Source organism: Hermetia illucens, chromosome 1 (assembly GCF_905115235.1).
Source record: "Hermetia illucens chromosome 1, iHerIll2.2.curated.20191125, whole genome shotgun sequence".
NCBI classification, from domain to species: domain Eukaryota; kingdom Metazoa; phylum Arthropoda; class Insecta; order Diptera; family Stratiomyidae; genus Hermetia; species Hermetia illucens.
The window spans coordinates 150,076,895-150,103,430 of record NC_051849.1 but is presented as its reverse complement, the minus strand read 5'-3'; the positions used below and the strand labels follow the sequence as shown (position 1 = coordinate 150,103,430).

General features: G+C 37.1%; 1 protein-coding gene across 5 annotated transcripts in view; it reads right to left on the bottom strand.

Annotated features, from left to right (window-relative positions):
* The window catches only part of LOC119647473 (phosphatidylinositol 3,4,5-trisphosphate 3-phosphatase and dual-specificity protein phosphatase PTEN), an 88,324-nt gene that overhangs the window by 45,960 nt on the left and 15,828 nt on the right, over positions 1–26,536 (bottom strand). The window contains exon 1 of one of the 5 annotated variants that reach the window (XM_038048424.1): positions 11,322–11,485. The exons of 3 other annotated variants lie outside the window; for them this stretch is intronic. The gene's annotated coding sequence lies outside the window, so the exon portion shown is untranslated. Of the gene's footprint in view, positions 1–10,526; positions 10,768–11,321; positions 11,486–26,536 lie in introns of those variants that run through there. One more of the 5 variants, XM_038048434.1, reaches the window with a different exon arrangement.

Genomic DNA, 26,536 nt, shown 5'->3' with positions numbered 1-26,536 from the left:
CGCTAGATGGTGATTTGAGAACCTCAGTTTAATTTCGAGAGAAGAAGTAAACTCTATTCAGACGAACTCACTCCACTACCAAACGGGTCAAGGGCTGAGCGAGAAGAGGAAAAATTATAAGTTCATCTTGAAATTGAAAACTCCAATGTAAACCCTTTGTTTCTGACTATTAGGTTGTTGCAAATGAAATGTCGGATATTTGAGTAAAATTTCAAAAAACTATAACTTTTATGAAAATTAATTTTATTAGTCAAACCAGCAGCTTCAATGCACTTCTCCCAACGAGATACAAGGGCATGTATTCCAGTTTCGTAAAAGCCTGGGTTTCTAGAGCTAAGAAATTCTTCAAAGGCACTTTTGACAGCTACTTCATTGCTGAATTGTTTCCCCGCCAAAAAGTGATCCAAATGCTTAAAAAAGTGGTAGTCGGTTGGCGAGAGGTCGGGTGAATATGGTGGATGAGGAAGAGTCTCATATCGTAATTCATTTAATTTTTGGACCGTCATTCTGGAAACATGAGGTCGGGCGTTATCATGGAGCAGTATCACTCCATCTCTGTTGACCAATCTAGGCCGCTGAACACGTAATTTCTCGTGCATTTCATCAAGTTGGGTACAATATTTCTCTGCATTAATTGTTTCACCACGCTCCAAAAACGAATAATGAATAATTCCAGATGCAGACCACCAGTTACCATTACCTTCTTTGGGTGAAGGCTCGGTTTTGGCATGTGTTGTGGAGGCTGATCGGCATCTAGCCATTGCGCTGATCTGCGACGGTTGTCGTATAATATCCACTTTTCATCGCATGTCACTATTCTGCGCAAAAAGGGATTGTTCCTGTTGCGGTTGAGTAGAGAACTGGATATTTCCATTCGCAGCGCCATGTTTTGCTCGTTGAGTTCATGCGGAACCCACTTATCAAGCTTCTTCACCTTTCCAAGCTGTTGTAAGTGCCGAGATACTGTCGAATAGTGTACGCCTATTTTCTCTGCAATGTCACGAATCGATGATCGGGGATCAGATTCCACTATCAAACGCAACTCGTCGTTGTCGATCGATGGTCCTGGGTGTCCACGAGGTTCACTTTGGAGGGTCATGTCGCCTGATCGGAATTTTTCGAATCACCGCTGTGTCGTTCGTTCGTTTGCTGCGTGAGCTCCAAATGCTCTGCAAATGTTTCTGGTTGCCTCCGCTGCGTTGTGACCAAGTTTAAATTCATATAGAAAAAGTAGACGTTTTTGACTCCCTTCCATGCTTTTTTCTTTGAGTTTTACTTGGAACTTCAATGACGATTGAAACGGAAATGACTCCTTGATCGAACGAACGACTATTTATACTCAATTATCCCATACCACCAGAGTCACCTTGCGGCAGTTTTAAACATTAAAATCATAACTAACTTCACTTCATTGAAAAATCCGACATTTCATTTGCAACAACCTAATATTATAAAAGTACGTAGAAAAAGCTAACCCATGAAGTGAAAATTTTTATTTCGCGCAAGTTAGGAGAAGTAATGAGTCAAAATATGCAGACTACAAATGAGACAAGACTCTTTTTCGGAAACTAATCAACCCAACAATTTGAAAAAAATCAGTAATGAAATCTCAGCATCAAAATACATCGCACTCCACATTTACCAATTTTTTTAAATTTAATGGAAAATCACTATTAGATTCATCGAAGAAGTAGCACAGAGGATTATACAACTTATCATTTTGGTAAGTTTCATGCAAATTCTGCTATTAATAACAACAAAGTTATCAATTTCGGTCGGACTTACTATATCTTAAGCCATACGAAAATATAATGTTGCCCTCATTATTAACAGGTATAAGTAGCATATAATATCCATATACATCCAAGGACAAAAAACGCCGCAAACAAAATTTTTTTCAAATTTGATTTTCTCTTCGTCGGGGATTCCCGAAAGGTTGTTGTGACTACTTCACAAATATTTTGGGGATTCCTCAAGCTGTCTTCTTGCACTCGACATGTGTTTGAGAGCTCAGTTCATGTGAATGCTTTGTGGAGTAAGCGTGTTTCACAAAGATTAATATATATATGTGGGCGTGGGCTTTTAGTTGTCCCATGATGTCGCGATAAGCTACATCAAAGAGAATTAAGTTCCTTGGTCCGGCTTATGATCACCATAGATGAAGACGAAAAATTGCTAGACTCTGGGCCTAGGTTTGCCAGCTGCCACTCAGTCGTATAAGCAATTTGCCCTTTATAGCTGAGACTCCTTGCATACATAGCAGTTTTGTATTTGTCAAAACTGATATTTTCGTTATAATGTGTGTAGTTAACTTAACGATAATGTGTTGAAACAGTCACAACCCAGGTTTGAGAAGGCTCCAAGTGAAAAATGATGTGAAACTGAACAGTATCTTAGGCCAGTGGCCGTTGTATTCATTAAGTTTTTAGGTTAGGTTGTGTATTTAAGCACGTGATTGTAAACGACGCAAAAGGTAATAAGATCAGGCCTAAAGGGACGCAGTTGTCATTAAGTCAAAAAGCCGCTATCATTGCATTGGCTGACCGTAATGTACCTGCTCGTCAAATAGCACATGAATTTAAGTTCAAGAAAGGTTTGGTAGCGGCCTTCCGCTACGACAGCCCAGCACTCTAACTACTTGAGCCGTCCGGATACGGTCTTTAACATTAGGTCAAAAAATGAAAGGAAGATCTAGGCTTTATCTCTTTGGATTGGCCATTGTATGGGCCAAATGACAGCTAAAATATGAATAAGGAAGGCCACAACCATTACTGAGCTTAAGGAAACAATCGAAAAAGCTTAGTACGAGGAGTGAATCAAATCAATTAAACCCTGTGCTTAAAGTTATGATGAAAAATATGGTTAAGAGGAAAACGCGTTTAGTTTTTAGAAAGGTTTGCTTTGTTGCTTTGCTTTGCAATAACTTTCTTGTTTGTTCAGTTATCACGACCAGTTTTTTTTATAGGATTTTGAAATCGCCGATTACGAATCTGAAGTCAAATTAGTAAAATTCAAGATGGCGAATCCGATATGATGGATCAAGGAAATGTCTATCTACCAACCACAATGTCTATATGAAGGTTTTCGTGGTCGTCGAACGTGAATTTATCATTGGCTTTTTCAAATCAAAGATGACAAGGCCAACATGCCAGACTAAAAAATTTCCGCCATCTCCGAACGTACCCTGTCTCAAGACTCAGATTGAATCTAAATATAACTGAATTTTTGATTTTTGATCCCTTTCAATGGCAATGAATTGGCGAGAACTGAAGAAGTCATCTGGAAGTGCACGGGGAACTGATAACTAAGCGTCCCGCGCATGAGGTAAGTGCATTTGAGACGCTCCAATTCACTATATTAGTTTTCGTATCGGAATCTCCGGAACATATTTAGCTTTCATTTTTTATAAAAAACAATCATTTTTTTCAAAAAAAATTTAAAAGACCCTTTCCTTAAAGCCTGTATTTACTCTGTTTTGTTTGTCAAAAATTCTAGTGATTATAAACAATGAAACATTATGTTACGTACTTGGAATTTCAATTGGAACGATTTTGTGTAATTTTTTTAACGTGTTTCTATGTCAAACTACCAAAAGAACAAAACAAAATTCAGTGTGGCTTTTTTGTACTTGGGTGTATGAAGTAGTAGTTCTAGCTGGGAATGGTCTATTTTAAAGTTTTGTGTAAAACAAAGTCTTATTGAAATCGGTTTACTGTCCGCCCATCTGTCTGCAACACGTATTTCTTCAGAAATGGTTACTCCTATTGATGCGAAATTTGGTGGAAAGACGGGAACTGTGAATCTCTTCGTATGCAATGAATAACACCGCTGTACGTTGAGTATAAAAGGAGGTAGGCCGGTCCTCATACAGGCAAAAGGGAGGAATTTTTTTAACCGAATGTACTACCCAACCTCAAAATGCCTCAATACCGATATCTGTTTAAATAAAGTTCGTAAACCACAGACTTTGTGAATTTTTAAGAATATTTAATTAATTTTTTTCTGTTGAGTTCAAATTTTAAGATCTAATAGTCTGTCCCTAGTTTTGATGTGTGCCCTTTTTCTTGGTAATTATGTGAGGAGATATAGCACTTAATTTTGCCATTTTTCCAATGAATGCAGAAAAATGTAAAAAAAATTGAAAACCGAAAAATCGGCGCTTCAGACATGAAAGGGTTTGTGTTTCTCTGAAAATCTGAGTGCACGACTATTCCAATTGTATGTAACTCTCATGCATTTAGTACTTCAAACTATCGCGGTCAAAGGATAGTATATGCGCCGGACGAAGGCACGGATTTTATTCGCGATGACCCTTTAGGGAGGAAATTTGCTAACAATCGTACTAGGAAAACCTATCTATAGTTCATTGCAAATATTTGCAATGCAACAACTCTATAAAAATTATTTGCAAAATTTTATGATCAAGACCAGTTATAAATCAAGAATAAGCTAGAAGACCCAAGTGAAGTTGGAAAATCGATATCCAAAATGTGGCCGATTCGCCTGCGATAGCATAAGTCATTTGTCATTGGAAACGCTTTGTGAAGCTCCTTTAATAATAATCATTGGCGCAACGGTCCAATTGGAGCAGGGCCTTGAAGTGTGTTAGACCACTTCATTCAAGACCGTTACGGTACACTACAGGATTATAGTACCCTGTAGGAGGCAATGTGGTCAGCAAGGTAATAATCTCGAGCGAGCGGCTCGAGATTATTACCTTGATTTGACTCAGGTACCCATTCACAGCTGAGTCGACTGGTATCCGACGTCAAATCACGATACAAATTCCACTGCCACAGTGAGATTTTAACCGCAACCTTCCGTACGACAGCCTTGGGCTCTAACCACTCAGCTATCCGGATAGGTCCTATATCTCAACTAAAAGTGAAACAGGAGCAATAGCAATACAAACAAACGACTTTTTCAAAATTTCCATATAGTGACCCTATCTTTTGACGGGAGGAATTAGAAAGGTACTTCGTTTTCTCAAAATTCCATGACCAACGGACAACTATATGCCTAGTTATTGCTTCATAAACACTCGCAGAATTAACTTCGAACAAAGAGCGAATATGAAGTTTTGTTGTTAAAAAATATAAAAAAAATGTTTATCCCGTGATAGAATCCATAAATTGTTCAAATGATTCAAAGAAGGGCGTGAGGATAACAAGAACGAGGAACATCCCGTTCCAAAAAATTTCGTGATTACATCAAGTAACATTAAAATTGTGCGTGAGTTTATAAACAAGTCGGGAAACCGGAAACGTAGATATGAAAGATTTTGTATACTTCTTATATAAGCATATTTAAGTGGGCATTTGTCCCATTTGTACCTAGCTCATAATGGTTATGTATTTCGTTTCTAAAACCATTCACTTTGGTATGATATTAATATTCAAAGTCTTAGAATGCAAGAAGTTTGCACAAAAGTGGCAACTTTGACTTAATATAACTCTGTTATATTAATAGTACAATTTCCACCAAACTTGCTTGTGTTATGCTCTATGGTGCAGCCTATATTTCTTGATGATTCTATGATAAAGTTAAGCGGGGTTCCCATTCAATATCTGGAAAATAGACTTATAATAAATATGACAATATACTATTTTTAACTTTATTTAAACAGATTCGACATGGAGAGTATTTTGATTTCCGATATTTTGGTTATGAAGTAACTGATCCTTTTCGGACCCCCCCACTCCCCGTTTTTGCAACCAATGTCAAAACTTATACAGGACTCGGAAAACACTAATCGAAACCTTTCATTTGAGACATTTCATATGACTATAATCGGTGAAAAAAAACTGTACACCCCCCTCTTGCGTGTATGGGGACCCCCCTTAAACTCGACGTGTAACTATGTTACTCACTGCATGATGAGATTCGCAGGTCCCACCTTTCTACTAAAATTCGCATCAATAGAAGTAACCATTTCTGAGATATAAGGTGCTGCAAATAGATGGACTGACAGACAGACAGTAAACCGTTTTAATAAAGTTTTGTTTTACACGAAACCTATAAAATGGGCCATAATCTTCATTGCAATACATGACAATGGAATTGAACACATCAAAAGATTCATTTCATCACTTTTTAGCCGAAAAATTGGGACCCTGTAATGTTTGTTCTTGCCTTGTTCCACACAAATTGGCTGATGACGACTTGATTAAAAAGAATCGAAAAGGGACCCAAACATCAACTACAGCATTGTTACTGGTTGCGAGAGGTGCTGATTTCAATTTTCAACTCAAGTGGACCAGATCTGAAGAAAAACCGTCACGAAAAGGCAAAAGTGAAGACACAATTGATTTGTTTCCATCCACTAGGAGTTCATGCCACAAAATCAAATGAATATGGGGCGATATTTTCCTGATGTAATGAAGTTCTTTGTCGCATATTCGCCGCGTAACGCAGCAACACCGTGAAAATTGCGGCGCATTTGACCGGAAGCTGGCGCTTCAGGTATAAAGGTTTTATGTTCATCTTATGTGAGAAACTTTCTACACACATTTTTTTATTCATATATGGCTAAAAATCCAAAATATTCCTTCATATTTTTTCAAATTACAAAGAATACATGCATATTAAAGACGTAGATATTATACTCACGCTAAACAAACAAATTTTGTCTATTACCGAATACATCTATTTTCGATTTACTTCCTGCATAAAAGTATACATATGTACATATAAAGCACATATATTGATTACCGCTTGTTCAATGTACAAATATATCTATCCGAATTAGGCACTATCCCAAAGATTCGTTTACATATACATATAAATACATACATATGGGGCTGCAGTAATTGATACTGATATATAAATGATTAAAACGAAATGAGTCCCTGTGACCTCTTTGTTGTAGTATTGACGATATGTTATGATGACTTCATACACGTTTTAGAATTCGTGTATTCACACAAAATGTAAAAGTTCTACCTTCTTTAACATTGTTAATAATAGTTGGATTTCCTTCAAACTTCCCAAAGTTATGCCTTATTCCTTATCCCTTATGCAAGTGCCAAATTTGTAGTTCTAGCATAAACTTAAGGGGGGAGGAGTTCCGGATAAATTTCTAAAATATTCTTTATTTCTGCAGATATCGGAATGGAGGGCCTAGAGTTCGTTTAGATACACCACGGTGATTTTTTTCGGATTTTTCTGTTGGATAAGTTCTGAGAAAGAGACGTATTCCACTTTGGGGGTCATATTTTGAGCCTTCACTCCTCTAAATTTCACCCGATATCAAATATGAGACCAATTTGGAAAAGTACTAATGTTGCACCCTCCATTCACATGTGTGGGGAGCCCCCTTAACTTTTACATAAAAAAACGCCACTTGCTGTATGTAAAGGAAGCAGCAGACCGCACCCTCTTACCAATTTTCGTGACAATTGGTCCAGCCGTTTCTGAATAAATCGAATATGACAGACAGACGGACAGACTCGATTCTAATAAGGTTTCGTTACACAAAAAAAACTTGAAAAAGGCGATTCCGAAGGACATTCCTACAGAACGGGTTCAAAATGCATTCGATATGCTAATTCATCGTGCAAAACGTTGTATCGATGCGCAAGGAGACTATTTTGAATAAAAAGATGATTTTTGAAAAAAAAAATGTAATTTTGAAAAAGTCTCGTTTGTATCTTGACCCAAAATATTCTGAGTGGGGAAAGGACAACATCCAAGATATACTATTGTAATATATTTACGCTAGCTTCGTTTGCCACCTTGATGGCGAATTAACTTCGATATTATCAGAACGATCCGCAATTAGCCTTCGAAAATTATTGAATCAAGCTGCTGTGGGACTGCACCATTTCGACCGACATCGGCCATTGAGTTAATTACAACAAATCTAATCTAATTCTGCTTTACAAGGAAAAACAGTATCGAAAAATGAAACAAGTCGGAATATCGGAAGCTCGCGCTTCGGGTATAAAGGTATTTTGTTCATCTTATCTAAGAAATTTCGACTAACATTTTTCTACCCGTATACAGCTACAAAACTACGAGACATACGTATATATTACAGCTGTAGATGTTACGTTCACCCTAAACAAACGAACTGCCTATTTTCGAATACTGTACACATATAGGCACGTATATAGATTGATCGTACCCATATTTCCGGTTTACTTCTTATATCTATCTGAATTAGGCACTACCCGCAAAGTCCATTAGCACGCATATACTATATACCTACATACACACATGTCCCGTTGGAATAATTGATATTCATATTCAAATGATTAAAAACTAAAACAAAATAATTCCTTTCCACCCAATTCATACGAACTTACTTCGTTGTGGTATTGACGAATTGATATGTGATGATGACGTCATGCAGGTTGTAGAGTGCACGAAATTCAACAAACTTTGTCAATAATAGTTTGATTTTCTTCAAACTTTACCAAATTGTGCACTATGTTCTATACGCGTGCCAAATTTTGTACTTCTGAGATGAACATAAGGGGGGTGCCGGGTAAATTTCCAAAATGTGGAAATATACTATTATTAACTTTATTTGTGCAGATATCGGAACCGAATATATTTTGAGGCCTAGATTTCATAGAGATGCACTACTGCGATTTTTTTCAGATTTTTCGGTTGGATAGGTTCTGAGAACGAGACCTGTTACACTTTTTGATGGTCATATTTTGAGCCCTCACTCCCCGATGTTTCACCCAATATCAAATATTGGACCAGTTTCGAAAAGTACCTTTCATTTGATATCCCACATGGCTACATTCTGTTAAAAAAAATTTTGCACGCTCCTTTCACATGTATGGGGAGCCCCCCTTAAACTTAACACAAAATGCTGCATGTAAAGGGAACGGCAGATCACATACTCCTACCAATTTTCGTCACGATCGGTCCAGCCGTTTCCGAATAAATCGGCTGTGACAAACAGACAGACAGACAGACGGACAAACAGACATCGAATCGATTCTGATAAGGTTTTGTTTCACACAAAACCTTAAAAAAGTAATCCAGTCGTAGTAAGGAAGAGCCCGGAAGTCCCAGCCGGGTCTAGTGAACTCTATGTTCAATTTGCAATGAATTCATGTAGCGTTTAGTCACTGTATGGCTAAATCATCGCTTCGCCGCCTAAAATACTGGCGACAATCGGAGCTTTACCAATATATTTTCGCATTTTCACGCAATTTGCAATGCATATTTTCTATGATACGATCAGATATCAGCCGTCCACCTATCCTTTGATTGATCTCCCTTATTTCCAATTGAGTATGAAGAGGAATTATGGGATTTTTGTTATGGGAGAAGAGAGAAGAAAAAAATGGTAGTAGAGTAGAAAAATAGGAAGAACGACTTCACGACTTAGTTAACATTTCCGTTCATTGGAAAGAAGACGGCTAGTGCACCACCTTTCATCTCTGCTTTCTTTTTCGCAAACCCCTACAACTAGGCTGATATCAAAATTAATTTACAAAAATCACAAAAAAAGAACATGCGACATTTTCTAATGCTTGTTACATACGAAACATATTCCTGTTCTCAATAGGAAGCACATACTTCTCTCAACGTAAGAAACATAAAATAAACAACATCATATTTTAGAAGCGCCATACTTTCTAGGAAACCACATATCGATAAAAAAATCTTTGCGAGACAGGTCTCATTGGTTTCGCACACTTTCAGAATCAATCAATATGGTCACCCTCACTGACACTTTTTTTATTTTTACTGTGATTGAGTTCCATTAACAAATTCAACCATATATTTATGTAAGTACATTTCTGCTAATATGTGCACATAGTATTTAACATTCCAGAGTCAAGGTGGCTTCTCGCAAAGTATCTGGTAAAGTCAACTAATTGCTAGCTCCCAGGGAAAATGAAGCAGAAATAAAATACATTATCTGATGCACTATTTACAGTCAAAAGCATTGGGACGGACAATAAAAGGTGTAAATAATCTATTTTCTCAATACACTCTAGATTGCTCACATGGGTGACCTTGAACCCATATATGTCTACAATCTACTAGCGACAAAGTTAAATGCTTTTTCCGAAAGCTTGAATCTTCTATAAAACTGTTGAAAACAGTACAGAACATGATTATGCAAGAAAATAAGAAAATGCCTAAACTTAGCTTTGTGAATTTTCATTTCACCCCACAACGTTCAAATATCTGCACACAAATCCATCACAAGGCTCTGAATGGAGTTTGGGCCAGGCGTCTCTCCACATTCAACGCAATTACAATTATTTTTGGGCAGACGTGAGCCAGTAACACTTAGCAACAATGCAATTACTTTGTAAAACCAGATTTATGGATAATTGTCTACAGAATCAGCATTGAAGCGTGCGCTGAGCGCAAAGACTCACAATACGCCAGAACTTTAGTGGCTTCAGAAGCACATAAGATAGCAGATAAACCAACATTTTATCTTTTTCGATACAAAGAACAATACAGATGCAGTGCACCGCGTTCGATTCAGAATGTATCATGTAACTCCCGAGAAATGCAATGTTCTCCATCACTTTCATCATACGCACCTGTATAAGTGAGGCAGCCGAGGAAGGTGATATCTTTCGCTTCGTAGCTACAATAATTTTTCTACCTTGAACACTGAATAGAATCCTCGGCAACAAGATGAGTGCGGAATCACCGCTTTCTTCTTTCAACCACACCAACTCTAAAACTAAATGCAATCTCCATGGGCAATTCAAAAATAAACGTGAGCTTCTGCTGTAGTTACATCACGCAGGTATGTAAAATCTGCCGGCATTTCCAGCTGATGTGCGAGCATGTAGAATGCATTCAAGAGCTGTATGCAAACGACACACATTCAGGCCCGACTGAGTCGAGAATGTGATGGTCTCTTAGGCATGGGGGATGTCGGTGGAGGACTGTCGGCAAATTGAAACGGTTGCAGCTGCTTTCCTATCGATTCCGAGCAAATGCCAATTTCAACGAGACTTCCTAGAATACCTAACCATGGCACTAGTGAAAGGATGGCAAATATTCGCACAGAACACGAGCCTAGAACCCGAACTGCATTATCAAAATCCAGCTGCATGCTGCTTACAGCAAACACAAAGAAAGCACTACCACAAACATCACCAACAGCCGGTAATTCACTTTCATTCGAAACCACTCGGAAAAGTCGACGAACAACCACGAACTTGAGAACTTTGCACGAAAGGTGTACAGACAAAATCAATGCCATTTCGGCCTCCCTTTAGGGGGATGGGGTGAAAACGACACCAGGAAAAAACTCGAACAGGTGATGAGGAAAATCATTGGTTGCCAGAACAAAGAACATCAAAACCCACTGAACAGACACTCACCTATATTGAAAAGACACAAACCTCGGAAACGTTCAAAAACTTCAAGATACATCTTAAAATCTGAATAATTTTAGATAAATTTACATTAGGATCTTAGGGTAATGACAACCGAGAACATTTTTCGGAACTGCACAAAGAGCAGACAATTGACAGGTTAATTAGTGAAATGCTAGGAGTTGATTGTGCGCACCAGTGCCGGCATCAATGCGATTGCAAGCGGGGGCGGGACATCAAGCGCAAGGGAACTATAACCTCTAACAAGAATCTCAAACGGGTGCCAGAACGGCCAGAGCAGTATCTAAAGCGCATGATCGAAACATCTCCGCTATTCCACTCGTATCCCCAACGCAGAGCTCCGCAAACTTGTGTTGGATGCGAATTCTTTCTCTCAGTAACTGTTCAATTAGAGTTACATTTCAATTTATCTACAAAATAAAATAAAATCCAGTCCAAACGCAACGAGGAGTAGAAAAGATTTCAAACTCTTTATTTTTGTATTTATTTCTTTTTCGACGAAATCTGGGTGAATTAGTTTTTCTAGCCTCCGGAAGATATCTAAAAATAATAATAACGGTTGGGCTGAAAAGTTCGTAGGCTCACACACAGATGACACTACTAGTATTAAGTCCATATGATTTTTAGTTAACTCGAACCTTGGAAGGACACTTGTACAAATTTGACAGCTGTCCGACTATTAGTTTATGGAGTAGAGTATTTTGACTGAAGCAACTTTTGTTAATTTGAAGCCGGAAAACTGGAAGCTGAAGGCTTCAGGTATGGTTTTGTTTTACACAAAACCTTAAAAAATGGATAAAAAGGAATTTCGTGTGTTAATAAAGCATTGCTTTTTTTTGCTTGATAAACATTATTCTGACTTTGCACCAGGAAAATCAACCGTTGAAAAGTTGTTTGCTAAATTTAAACGGGGAGGAATGAGCGTCAAAGACGATGCACGCAGTGGACACCCAAAGAGGCTGTTACCCACGAAAACATAAAAAAGTCCACAAAACAATTTTGGATGACCTCAAATTGGAGTTGATTGAGATAGCTGAGGAATACGCTGGACATATCGTGCATGAATGTTTGGGTATGCGACAGCTCTAAGTGTGTACTGCACGAGCAGCGAGTTGACGATTCTGAGCAGTATTTGAAGTTGAAGCCTCCATAAAAAAAACCCAAATTTATGCGTCGATATGTGACAGTGGATCAAATATGGCTCCATTATTTCATACCAGAATCAAAATGATCGTCATCTGAGTGAACTGAACGTAGTCAACCTACTCCAAAGCGTACAAAGACACAACAGTCGGCTAGCAAGGATATACCATCAGTATTTTGGGATGCGTATGGTATAATATTCATCAACTGTCTTGAGAAGGGAAACCTATCAACAGCGACTATTACATAACGTTATTGTAGCCTTTGAAGGATGAAATCGCAGAAAAACGGCCCCATTTGAAGAAAAACAAAGGGCATGAATTTGGCTTTAAATTGCTTTCGCATCCCCCGTATCCTCCAGATCTTATTTCTATGTTAGCCCACGCAATTTCAGCCCAACTTAGTTTTGAAGAGCAATGCAGCACCCGACGAAAGAAATGCTGGTGTCTCAGCCAGTATTCATTGTAAAGACTATTAGGTTTCTTTGTAGCTAAATATAAAATACACCTCTCGCCACCACTCTCTTAGACGGCCGTATTGACTAGTTGATTTTATCGACTGATTCGATTTCTCTTAATGGAAAACACTGCATCAAAAAGACTCACTATCAGTCAACTTTTCGGTTGGATATCATCATGACTGGAAATTTAGCAGCCCTGCTGATTAAGGCAGTTCCGACAGAAACTTTGACAATCACTTAGCCAGCATAAAAATCGACGGAATTCACTCAGGAGATGATTTTTTCCATCTGAAATTCGACTTGTGATTACTCAATGCTGTGAGCGTCAGCCCCAAAAAAAACTTGTTGTAATTTAGGCTATAAATCCAACAACAAAATAATATTAGGTTGGACTATGCGAAATGTTCCACCAGCAAGTTCCTCATACTAATGGCCGAGAAACCCTTTACTATCTTACTCTCTACGAACAGAGGAATTAAAGAAGAGGTAGCGAATCTTTCAAATCTACTCAATTTACTAAGCCACCTCTGAATGGTATTGAAACCGCTTTCATATTAACCGAGCGGCGTTACGTACCAAATCTGCTTCCCATTTTTGAAAATTTTGCTCACACACTTTCAAACGTATTACAAGCATGATCTCTCCTAACCTAAATTTCTTCTAATAATAATCGTTGGCGCAACAATCGATATTGGATCAGGGCCTTGAAGTGTGTTAGAGCACTTCATTCAAGACCGTAACAGTACACTGTAAGAGGCAATATGGTCAGCATTGCCCTCGCTCGAGATTATTACCCTGATTTGACTCTCAGCTATCTGGACATTTCTTTTGCAATCATAAAATTAACATGAAATTTGGTTTAGACAAGTATCGCACCATAAAAATCCTTTTGCTTGACATCACTTTAAATTTCGCCGTTTTTCCACGAGTGAACTTATAAAGAAATAAAAGCACCCTAGTTGCCAGTTGATATGCATTTCATGAGTTGAGCGAGTTTTTTATTTCTTTATATTCTCAGTTGTCACAGTCCTTTGAATATATAGATTTAATTTCGCAAAAATTAGTCATTGAACATGGGTTGGCAAAGTAGTTCCACATAAGTGATGAAATTTCGATGTTAACCATATATTCATACACAGTTATGACAGAAAAATAAGAACGTTAGGTTAATTTTTTCACCGTTCGTGTGTTCATGCAGCACACAAAGTAGACAGAATGAGTTCAAATTTAATTTGGTTAGATCCAACGGAAAACTGAGAATCCGCTGTGCAAAATTCTCCTTACAGAACGGGCCCTCTAGAAGGACGGATTCCGGTGGGTATCAAGGAACTATTAAATATCGCGAATGTTCCAACAATTAGGGTTTAACCGAAAGTGGCGAGATGACTTTGCTTATGCAAGCTCGAGTTTCTTCAACGCTACCCTTTTTTTTCTTTCACAAGTTACACAATTAAAGGACCAGCTCGAATCGTTACCCCGCCCAACACCTTGAACCAATCCCGATCTGCATGCAAGCGAAGACCCATGTCAGTTAGGGGGTCAAAAATATAGGAAAAAGAGAAAAGGAATGTATGGGACTTACAAGTTATAATACAGGGCGTGTAGCAGAAGCAGTTGCAACAAAAAGTTCGACACCCTTATATCACAGCATGGCCATGGAAGTTTTCCTATGTGACGCCCGATATTTTTGTTTTTTATAATAAAATGAAATGTAACCTTTTCAATACTTTTATATATTATTATTGGCATCTTCAAATACTATATGACACAAAATTGTTAATGAATTTAGTAACTGTTTGTATTTGTTTTCTGCGGTAAAAGTGGACTCCTCTAAAAAAAGATGGATAGATATTGGGAAAACATCTCCATTTATAGTAATCTGGAACTAAAAATTCAAACATGCTCTCATTTAGTAAACAATAAAATTTCGAAGTTGTGAAAATAGTTTTTCAAAAATTGTGTCTATTTTTCATTGAAAATACAGAGTAAAAATAAGAAATTAATAACGAAAATGCTTAATCGCAATTCAGACCAAAACTACTGATATGTAGAATAATATGTCAAAATTTCAACCCGATCGGTTCAATAAAAATATAGCTGTACTTCTAACCAGCCGAAACAAATAGTTTCGAGGAAAACCCGTTTAAAATTTTCGTTTTGTATGCACGTCAACATGCCGCGTTCTATTCTATTTGCTGTAACGGTCAAAAAATTTCTTCAGAATACTCCCAGCATATTCGGCTATCAAAATATATATAAAACCAAAATGAGCTTTCTGAAAACCGTCACATATGGAAACTCCCTTAAGAAAACAAGTAGAACTAACGTTAAATTTGCTACACTTCAATTTAAATATTAAACACAAAAAATACGACGATCTGTAAACCGGTTCTAAATAAGGTTTTGTTTTAGACAAAACCATAAACCGCAAAAAAAGACTAAGACGTTAAATTCTCTTCCTGGAGATGTTTTGGAAGCTTTTAAGGTGACTGTCTAGTATTTTTTAACAATTTTTTTTCCATTTTTTTTTTCGTGGAAAAATTTATACCTTACATACTCTCCACAAAAAAACACAAATATTTTATTATACAAAATAAATTTGTACTTTCTGGCTCCAATATTTCTTATTCTTATTCTTTCCTATTCTTCTAAGAAATTACTTTTTAACTGATTGACACAATTTCACGACTCTGGGAACAACCACGAAAAAAGTTGGAACAGAAATTTAAGTATAAGGTAGCCACTTTAGTCTACACCGGATTTCTGCTGACAAAGGTAAAATTACGGCATTTACATTTAAGAATGGAAGTAAGAGGAGCAGAGAAATAGAAGTTCTTGGAGAATAAAGTGGATATACAATATTTTTCGAGCAGAAGTACTTAATGGCAGATTTCATTTCACTTTTCTAAATTTTCATGTTACTTCTTCAGCTACTAATATTCAAATGAACGTATCTCATAGAAATATGTGGAAATAGCTAAATGTAGCGAAACATTAAGGAGCATTACACAAAGTGTTGATGGTAAAAATTCAGAAAAGCCATTTGCTGCCATTTCTCGTATAAATTTCGGATTTCTTATTTTTTTGTCAGAACTGTCGGTAAAATATCGTCAATGTATGCAGTAATTTTACAAAATAATATTATTAACTTTATTTGGGGGATATCAGGGTGGAGAGTATTTGGAGGCTTCGATATCGTATACAGACACCATCGTGATTTTTTTAGATTTTTCGATTTGGCAAATTCTGAGAATGAGTTCGTGAAATAGGTGACCACTTTCCAACCCTCCACTCCCCTTGACCTCGACGTTAGGACAGCAGTTGATGATCAACAGTGGATTGCAATTTGGAATTGCACAGCGACAGGCTGTAAAGACAGGGGTATGAAACAGTAGAAATAGGAAGAATTCGAATATAGGAATAGTTCATATATTTGGAGACGAAAGGTGGTAAACATTTCTGATATAAAATGCAATACAATTTAAAATTGTAATTTAACTGCTATTATATAATAGAATTTCAATTATAAAATTTATTCCCACGATATTTGAATCTTGCAAGTGCACATTTATTCAATGTTATCTAAATTTCGTGTGCTGTACTTTTCATGATATTTAATTCACTCAACTTGAATTGTGTGAGGCTTGAACTAGCTTTATTACATACTGAGTCCCTGTAGAGTAAAGAAATCTCGTGGGAAGCCAATTGGAAATATACAATAATTGTAAATCTACATTTGTTAATTAATATGTAAGAATAGAAAGAATGACCAACGATTTTGTCCAGTGGCAACTCATCAGATCTCTGCCCAGATGTAAATCGCTCCTTTTTATATAATCGCAAACACGCTAAGGGTGCGAATTATATCCAACTACAACTAAGCCAAACTAAAACTAACTTTTGTGTTAGGGATCTTTAGTCCACATCTACTTGATGTTGGACCAGACCAGATGGACAGCAACTTACTTTTTTTCGTCCACGGACCGCACGTTTTGGGCATAGCAACCAAATAACCCAGCCTAACATCAAGTAGACGCAGACTTAGGATCCCTCATATCCCTAACAAAAAAATGGTATTTAAGGAATTATTCAGTCGCCAAAACTCCAATTGATTTCATTTGACTTCATACTTCGCGTCAGACATAGCGGTTCAAGTGGTGTGTGTATTATTATGATACTAGTGAAAGAACCTGTTTTTGATATTACGATAATATATGATGATGACGTCCATTTCATTTGTGAATCGAATGTGCATTGTTCGACAATATACACGTCCTATATACGTGGTTGGACTACCGCCGGTCATTTCAACTGCGTCTCACCGCTAGTCACGGCACCCAACCACATCTAGCGGTTCGCCGCGGCGGTTAACCGCACGTACGTCAGAGAACTAAATCATAAATCCCTGCGCCTAGTTTTAAACATGACGGATGTGAAGGCTTCTGTTGCCTTTTGACAAAGGCGCTAGAATTCGCTATGTATGTTATTTTAAACTTTAGTCAGGACAAAAAGAACACTAATACTTCATTGTGAAAAAATATAACAATGCTCCAAATAATTAAAGGAAAATTCTCTTTTACGTCACCCTATTCGTAAGACGTTTATAAAAAAAAAAAGAAAAAACAGAAACAAAAGGTTTCTTAAATTCACATTCTCCCGTACATATTAAAAAAAAATAGAAAGCATATAGCAAAGTTTTCCCCAATCGATTTTTGAATAGGAATCTGTTGAAAAAACTACAAATGTCATGTATTTATATTTCATAGTTCTTATGGTTTTGCATCACGTTGAAATTGATACGATGGCATACCAAAAATATTGCAGAGCGATATCGCAACGTCGCTTGCATACGTAAAACTTTCCCGTAAATTTTGATCCGTATGCCATTTGCAAGCAAAAACTTTCAAACAAAATTCTTCGTCCCCGACGCGACTGTCTATTAGTTCGCAATTTCTTAATAAAAAAGCAAATATGTCCGCTAGTTTTTGTATTCCTTTTACCATGCTCGTGTTATGAAATCATTTTAAGAATATCTTTTAGCTAGGTAAATATTGCCGAGAAGATACCAGTAGACGAATTCGTCGGACAGCAAAAACTTGCTCCACTAGTAATTGAGCGAAACTTAGGTCTAGACTACATAGGATTGCCAAGCGACAGATTTGTCTTTGAGTCAACTATTAAAGTAAATATTTTGAAACGAAACAACTCTACACCAACTACTATGTATGTTAAAGTCTGCAGATATGCCTGAATAGGGATAACCTATAAAAACTGTGAGAATAATACAAAGTATAATTTTCTACGTCAGGAAATAACTATATTAAATAATTCAAATTATCAACTAACCTCCAGCAAGGAGACTCTTAAATCATATTTCTGCTTACACTCCGAGGTTAGGGTGTACATAATCAATATAATTGCAGCAAAGCATACATTATGATAAGCATCCTCAACAATATAATTAGTTATCGTTCCCAAGTACATAGCTTTTCCTTTACAAGTAAATTTTTATTTTCGCAAATAAGTACTTATTTCGGGAGCTACTTATTTCCTTCTTCAGTGCTTAACTAGCTAAGTTTAACTTCTAATAATTTTTCAACCAAAATGTTAGAAGCTGTGTGTGACAATAATAACTCCGCAATAAACAGTGCCGCTTACAATTATGACCAAGAAACTTAATGAGCTCTGATTCCAATTGAAATGAAAGTAGAAATTATGTATGCGTAGTTCAAAAGAAATTTCTATGAGAGATAGAAATGAAATCCCAACTATCTTTGAAGTGCTCGATAAACGGAAACGTTATGAGGCAGGTAGAGCCACATTTTAATTGTCCCTTAGGATGGAAATCTAACTCTCTAAAGCTGGAGAAAAGCAGCCTAGTAGGTTTGATTATCTGTAACCATTGTGAGGAAGAGGATATGATCTGTCGAACCTCAGCTGATGTCGATAAGACAAGGACCATCTGATAGACGTTGTAGGGAACAGTATAAGGGCCCTAATAATATATTATGTCTGAGGTCCCACAATTTTTTCTTCCCTCGCCCCTACCGGGTTCCTTCAGCACCCCTTTCCCCTTTCACCTAAAACTCCATAGAATAACAATATCATCTCAAAGCTGATCCAAAAGGGTATGAGCAGTATTCCTGAAATCGTATGTTAAACTGTTCCCCATAAGTTTGCAACATACGAGCATCACAAAACTGTTCAACGCACCCTAAAGTGAAATGTCGCGTCTAAAAGCGAAAAAATCTAAAATACCAGAAAGTTTAGTGGCCCTCTTTAAGCTATTTCAATCAACGTGAAATTACCACTGGCACTGAAGATAATTAATGTAGCTGCTTGTTGTGGAACTTTACAACATTTGTGAAAATTCATTTAAAACAAAGGAAGGCATCCTGGTTTCTAGAATAATTCCTATTCATTGAAACGCCAATCTTCATAATAAGACAGTCTTAAAGTTTTGGGGTAATTTCAATGGATTATCTTCAAGCAGCACCATATAGTCACGCACGAGAATAAAATCAAAAGTTGAAAAATCGGACTTGAGGAGAAAGAGGAGAGAAAAGGAGTTTTCCGGACATTGTCCTAGCTTATTTCACAGGTTTTTCTGTGGAATACGGGTTCACCCACGTGCCTTTTCCTGTACCACCTCCCACTAATTCCAATCAATAATAGCTATTAGAAAGAAATATTCAAATGCAGTAGAAATTGATATCGGTTAGAAAACCAACCTTCCACAATTTTCTTAAAAAAATTCTTTTTTTTTTTCAATAAAATAAACAGAAAGTCGGGAATTACAAATTTAATATTATCCATGCTTGGTTTTTTGCTGCCACATTAAGCTCATTTCCTGGCAATTTAGGAATCTCAAATTCAGGAATAGGTTAAAGAATAGACATAAGGTTCTCTTCAACTATTGATTGATTTTTTTCAATAAGCAATCAGACTTTTGTTCAATATCGAGAATACTCAAACAATAAGCTATACCTCGTCTCAAAAAAATACATTCGCAACATATTTCAATTTCAATTCGTGCTCCGAAAATGTTCATTGCCTCTGCTTTATGAATGATAAACTTACATGAAAACTTAAAGCCAACTACATAGTGAGATACGACACTCAGAACAGAATGATTCGTGGCGATAAAAACCGAATGGGCCCCAATAGCCAAGAACAAGACCGGATCCGCTCATAATCATGTACTATTTCTTGAGCTTTACGCTGGCTTGCCGATGGAGCCAACCATGCCATTTGACTCTACGTCTTGCTCTTGATCACTTCCATGTTGGCGTAAGAAAGTTAGCCGTTCTTTCTCCTTTACCAACTCCTTTCCTCGTTTTCTTTTTATTGAAAATCTATTTGAAAGTGAATTTCCCTATTGCCAGAGCATGATTAAAACACGTGTAGGGCGCTGTGTAGACGAGCTCCCAGCTGGGAGCCGAAAACGAGCACAGCAACAGAATCGTTTTGATATTATGGATTTCTTCTCTATAAGAATTCAGATGCTATTGAACAATGTTCTGGAACTTGTGGAATGGGGTATAAATAGTAGCTTCAATCCAGTCAGTGAGGAGCGTCTTTAAGAAATTATTTCTATGATGCTGAGAAGCACACTAGCTACTATTTAGGCGTGTTTTTTGTTGGAAGGACACATAGATTATGAAGATACTATGAAGAGATACCAACTACCTGAGCGTGTAACATATGTGAATAATAACCTACAAAAATCGTGTGTAACAGTCAACAGAAACTTGGTAAAATCCAAATACATACACCGGAAATTTGCAATGACTTGGTTTATATTTCGTTTCACAATGTAAACCCTGATGAATCGAAACTAATTCACTGCGTCGATATATATAAGCACGGGAAACACGATAAATTATAATTTACGCTAAAAATCATACCTTGAATAAACAGACATCGACTCCTGTCATCAATAAATGAACATTAGAGGGCTTGAACTATCGGGATGGAAATCATGTAACACAGATAGAAAATAGAAAAGCGCATAGAATTTATATTATATGAAAGCAATGTTAATGACCTAACTACACTAGTAAAAATAATTCTGAGTGGAATATGCTATGAAAAAGATGAAAGAAAACGGCCAAATTATTCAAAACAAATAGAATCTGCAAGTTCACATCTAAATCACGTGAGTAAGCTTATCTCCCGATCTTTGAGAACTGGCCAAATTTTTAGTAGCAGGTCCGAAATAGGAATGGGCCCCAACGACGCGAAGAAGAAATGTCAAGCAAATTGAATTCTCTTCCTGAAAATTCACACGAGAAAAATGTGTCGTCAATAATCCTATCATTCTGCATAAAAAATCGGATTGATTCAAAGAATAGTTTCAATATACATGATCGATGAACAGAACTAGGCAATACGGACAATCCGCAAGAAATAAAGTTAATAATATTACATTACAATATTTCGCAACTTTACAGGAAACCCCCTTAAGTTAGGATTATACAAAATATGATATGAAACTCGAAACTAGAAAATTTTGCGGAAATCCTATCATTTTTAACAACGATATACGTCTTTACATTTATGCATATTCATCTCGAAAGCTTGATAGATAGAGAACAGGCTGGTTTCCTCTCTAAATCCTATTGTGACGGCCATATTAACAACCTTCGGTTATCTGTGGAGCAATATGCGGAGTATAGATACCCGCTTAGAGTGCTTTTCATCGATTTCGAGAAGGCTTCAACAGCATCAATAAAGAGTATATACATTCTAGACAAAAAGCTGCATCGAGGTAAAATCTTAGAACGAATTGAAGTTCTGAGCAGAGTCCGCTAGGGTTGTGTTATGACACCGATAGTTTTTCTTCCCATTACCAATAACGTTCTTCATGCTATCTTGGTTGCAGAACATAGAGGATTTCAATGAATAATGTCATCTTTTCTCAAATACTTCGATTACGCTGTTGATGAACTTGCTTGCTCTCTTGCCTACTTATGGGCAGAATCGGACTGAAGATAAAAACCAACAAAACCAGGCTCTCATTACAGTCATCCTATCGGCATTAGTAGGCAGAGTATTGAAGGCATCGGAACTGCACTTGATGTCGCTGGTATCAACAGATATTAAATTTTAAAATAATGTTATCTAAACATCAAGATCTAGTTGAGGTTACCCCGCGGCACTGCTGTCTGCTATTATTGGAGAATAATAAATGGAAAGTGATTGCCATTATTGATTAGAAGTTTCAAGCTTTCATCAACTCATGTCCAAACTTCCATCGACACTGAAGAAAGCAACTAGTGGTTCCCGAAATATCGGTATATACGTATTAAAATAAACGATACTATCAAAAAGTAAAAAACATCTAATCATTTCAACTACCAAAATTATATTAATTGCACAACTTTCACGTCGTACCCGCCCGGAAATAATTATTAGGTTGTTGCAAATGAAATGTCGGATTTTTCAATGAAGTGAAGTTAGTTATGATTTTAATGTTTAAAACTGCCACAAGGTGACTCTGGTGGTATGGGATAATTGAGTATAAATAGTCATTCGTTCGATCAAGGAGTCATTTCAGTTTCAATCGTCATTGAAGTTCCAAGTAAAACTCAAAGAAAAAAGCATGGAAGGGAGTCAAAAACGTCTACTTTTTCTATATGAATTTAAACTTGGTCACAACGCAGCGGAGGCAACCAGAAACATTTGCAGAGCATTTGGAGCTGACGCAGCAAAGGAACGAACGACACAGCGGTGGTTCGAAAAATTCCGATCAGGCGACATGACCCTCCAAAGTGAACCTCGTGGACACCCAGGACCATCGATCGACAACGACGAGTTGCGTTTGATAGTGGAATCTGATCCCCGATCATCGATTCGTGACATTGCAGACAAAGTAGGCGTACACTATTCGACAGTATCTCGGCACTTACAACAGCTTGGAAAGGTGAAGAAGCTTGATAAGTGGGTTCCGCATGAACTCAACGAGCAAAACATGGCGCTGCGAATGGAAATATCCAGTTCTCTACTCAACCGCAACAGGAACAATCCCTTTTTGCGCAGAATAGTGACATGCGATGAAAAGTGGATATTGTACGACAACCGTCGCAGATCAGCGCAATGGTTAGATGCCGATCAGCCTCCACAACACATGCCAAAACCGAGCCTTCACCCGAAGAAGGTAATGGTAACTGTTTGGTGGTCTGCATCTGGAATTATTCATTATTCGTTTTTGGAGCGTGGTGAAACAATTAATGCAGAGAAATATTGTGCCCAACTTGATGAAATGCACGAGAAATTACGTGTTCAGCGGCCTAGATTGGTCAACAGAGATGGAGTGATACTGCTCCATGATAACGCCCGACCTCATGTTTCCAGAATGACGGTCCAAAAATTAAATGAATTACGATATGAGACTCTTCCTCATCGACCATATTCACCGGACCTGTCGCGAACCGACTACCACTTTTTTAAGCATTTGGATCACTTTTTGGCGGGGAAACAATTCAGCAATGAAGTAGCTGTCAAAAGTGCCTTTGAAGAATTTCTTAGCTCTAGAAACCCAGACTTTTACGAAACTGGAATAAATGCCCTTGTATATCGTTGGGAGAAGTGCATTGAAGCTGCTGGTTCTTATTTTGACTAATAAAATTAATTTTCATAAATGTTATAGTTTTTTGAAATTTTACTCAAATATCCGACATTTCATTTGCAACAACCTAATACAACGGCGATGTTTCCACTTCTCTAAAATTACTAAGATAGCCACATATTTTTGGGATATAACCAAAAACTGACGAATTAAAGAAGCCAGCTATACGCTCGCTTCAATATTTTCTACTGCTTTATTTAATATAAGTGCAATGCTGATAACATTGCCTTCGAATGTAATGCTACGGCCTTAAAATGATGTGTTCTAACGCACTTCAAGGCCTTCATTGAAAGTTCATTGTTTAAACCCGTTAATCTTTGCGTAGTAAGTTTAAGGACAGTAGGTTTTTGAAATGTTCTCCCATTATACGTAGATTTATATAGAAAATTAAATTAGGGTCTACAGTTTTATTGATCGATTTTGCGGTGATTTGGGACCGGGGGATTTTTGACCTTTGACGCTGCTTACTTTCTCTTCCAATTTTGACTAGTGCTAAATAAAAAAAAATGAATTCCGAAAATCAGACAAAGGAACGGAAAGGCAAGCGGAAAGTTTGCCGATTTAAATAAAGTTGGAAATTCTATATATGTATATTTTTGGAACATTTTAACATGAAATTCAAATCCGAGGCAGCGAGGTCGAGAGGCTGACAAACAATGTGACAACCGCACTCAGTTGTGGAAATAGTTACCAATGACCCCTATATGAAATATAGTACATCAACCAAGCTCCCATGAAACCGTTGCAGCGTGTTTCCATTTCCTCTAGTACTTCCCGAAAACCCTGCACTCATTTTCTACTGTTCTGCATCACATGTTGCTAAGACAACCCACTCGTCGGCTTTTTAATAATGCCCTCTCGATAAAAGAATACTGGACCAGTTTTTTTAAAACTGCTCCATCAAAAGAGTAATGCCATCTTATATATGAAATCAAACATCTCTTGTGATTCGAAGGACATAGTTTCCAGTAAAACACAATAGAGAAACAGAGAAGGTTTCGTCTGAAATGTTTTTCTTTTCAGTTTGCTTCTATGCATGAAAATAATTCGATCCAAACGGGTCGATGATTTCAAAGTATAAATTCATTTAGAATGGATTAATAAATTTTTGTACTCACAAAAAGAATATTATGTGCTGATTTCAATCAAAATGAGGATTGCTGTTATGAGTGTAGGTACCCAGGTATAGGGATAATACAGATCGCTAAAGGTAGTCCAATCATTAAAGCTTTCAACCTCCGAATTCTTTCAATCAAGATCGATTGACATGAAATTTGGGGTAGGGGTAGAAGGTGGCATAGGAAACAAACGTTTTATAGTGTCTATGCGCGCCTGAGGGGGGTAGCAACCTCCCTTCGAGGTGAAATTTTTTTTCGAAATAACCCCAGAAAACGATTAAATGGCCAATTCCACGCAAAGAAAAGGTTTAGTGAAAATTATTCGTACAAGTAGTAACTTTCGAGTTATTCATGTTCAAATATGTTGTTTTTTCATCGAAAAAATGCATGTTTTTCAATGGTTTTTCGCAAATAACTCGAAAATCCTGCTTTTTATGTAGAAATGATATTAAGCAGAAACAAAGCATATAATATTAAATGATTTTTTTATTTTGTAGTAGGTGCAATATGTGCTGAGTTATATGGCTCGTTAAACGTAAATTCGTTATGTCTACAAAAAAATAAAAAACTCTAAAGGTCAAATAACACAAAACCAGCAACTCCTGGTGAAATTATCTAAAGCTCCTTCAAAGAGGTATGATATAAATCAGTGGGATAAATAATAACGGAGCTATGATGTTGCTTATCGTGACTGGATGTCGGATATCAGTCGCATTAGCTGTAAATTATGTATCTGAGCACTTTGCCTCCTGCAGGGTACTACAATCCTATAATGTACCTTTACGATCTTGAATGAAATGCTCTAACAGCACTTCCAATTGGATTGCCGCGCCAACGATTGTTATTATTATTAAACATTTCTTGCTTAGAATTGACGATTTTCGATTTCATTTCATGTCATGTTCTCGACTGAAAGAATTCAGAGGTCGCAACCGATTCTCAGTTTTATTGATTGGACTAAAGGCAAATGTACAAGAAATCTCCTGAATAAATTGTTTATAACGATATTTTGCATTATCTTTATTGCAATAAAAATAGCAATGAAAGGTTTCTGGCTTCCTGTAACTTTCACCACGTGACCATTGGCGGTACATTAATTGGTTTGATCGACTACTATCTACATGTTTTTATTATAGCAATGAAAGTATAGTAATTGTGTTCCAAGCTTGCACAGTTTAAAAAGCGTCGATATCAACTTCTTTTAATCGACTTCAAGGCTGCCTATGATAGCATAGCCAGAGTAAAACTGTGCACAGCCATGGGAGAATACGATATCCCGATCAAATTGTTAAGACTGACTAGGCTGATCCTGGTCAATGTACGAGGCCAAATAAAAGCAGCAGGATCACTCTCGAGATCATTCATCGTCATCACCCGCCTAAGCCAAGGGGAAGCCCTGACGTGAATCCTTTTTAACTTGGCCCGGGAAAAAATAATCGGCGATGTTGATGTGAAGTCCACCCAACTGGGAATCCGCATAGGCGAAGATGATTTAGCCCGGAAAACCTATAAAAGCAATATATGTTAGAAAAATAAGACGTGGCAGACCCTGCCTTAAATGGAGAGACGTAAACCAAACCAAAATCGGCAATCAAAGATATAAGACCATTCTCTGAAGAAGCATCAGAGGCAGCACGTAATAAACATTTCGAAAAACATGATATAGACATTCCTTTCTAGTATCCTTGCACCCTTACCGATGCGATACTCATCCCAAAAAGTGTCCAAAATTTTGTACTGACCAATTTACGAATCTATTCGTTCTTTATAACATATAGGTTTCCGTTTATCTTTATGTTAACTTATATTTTTGTATACATGGTGAGAAGAAATTCTGTTGTAGGATATA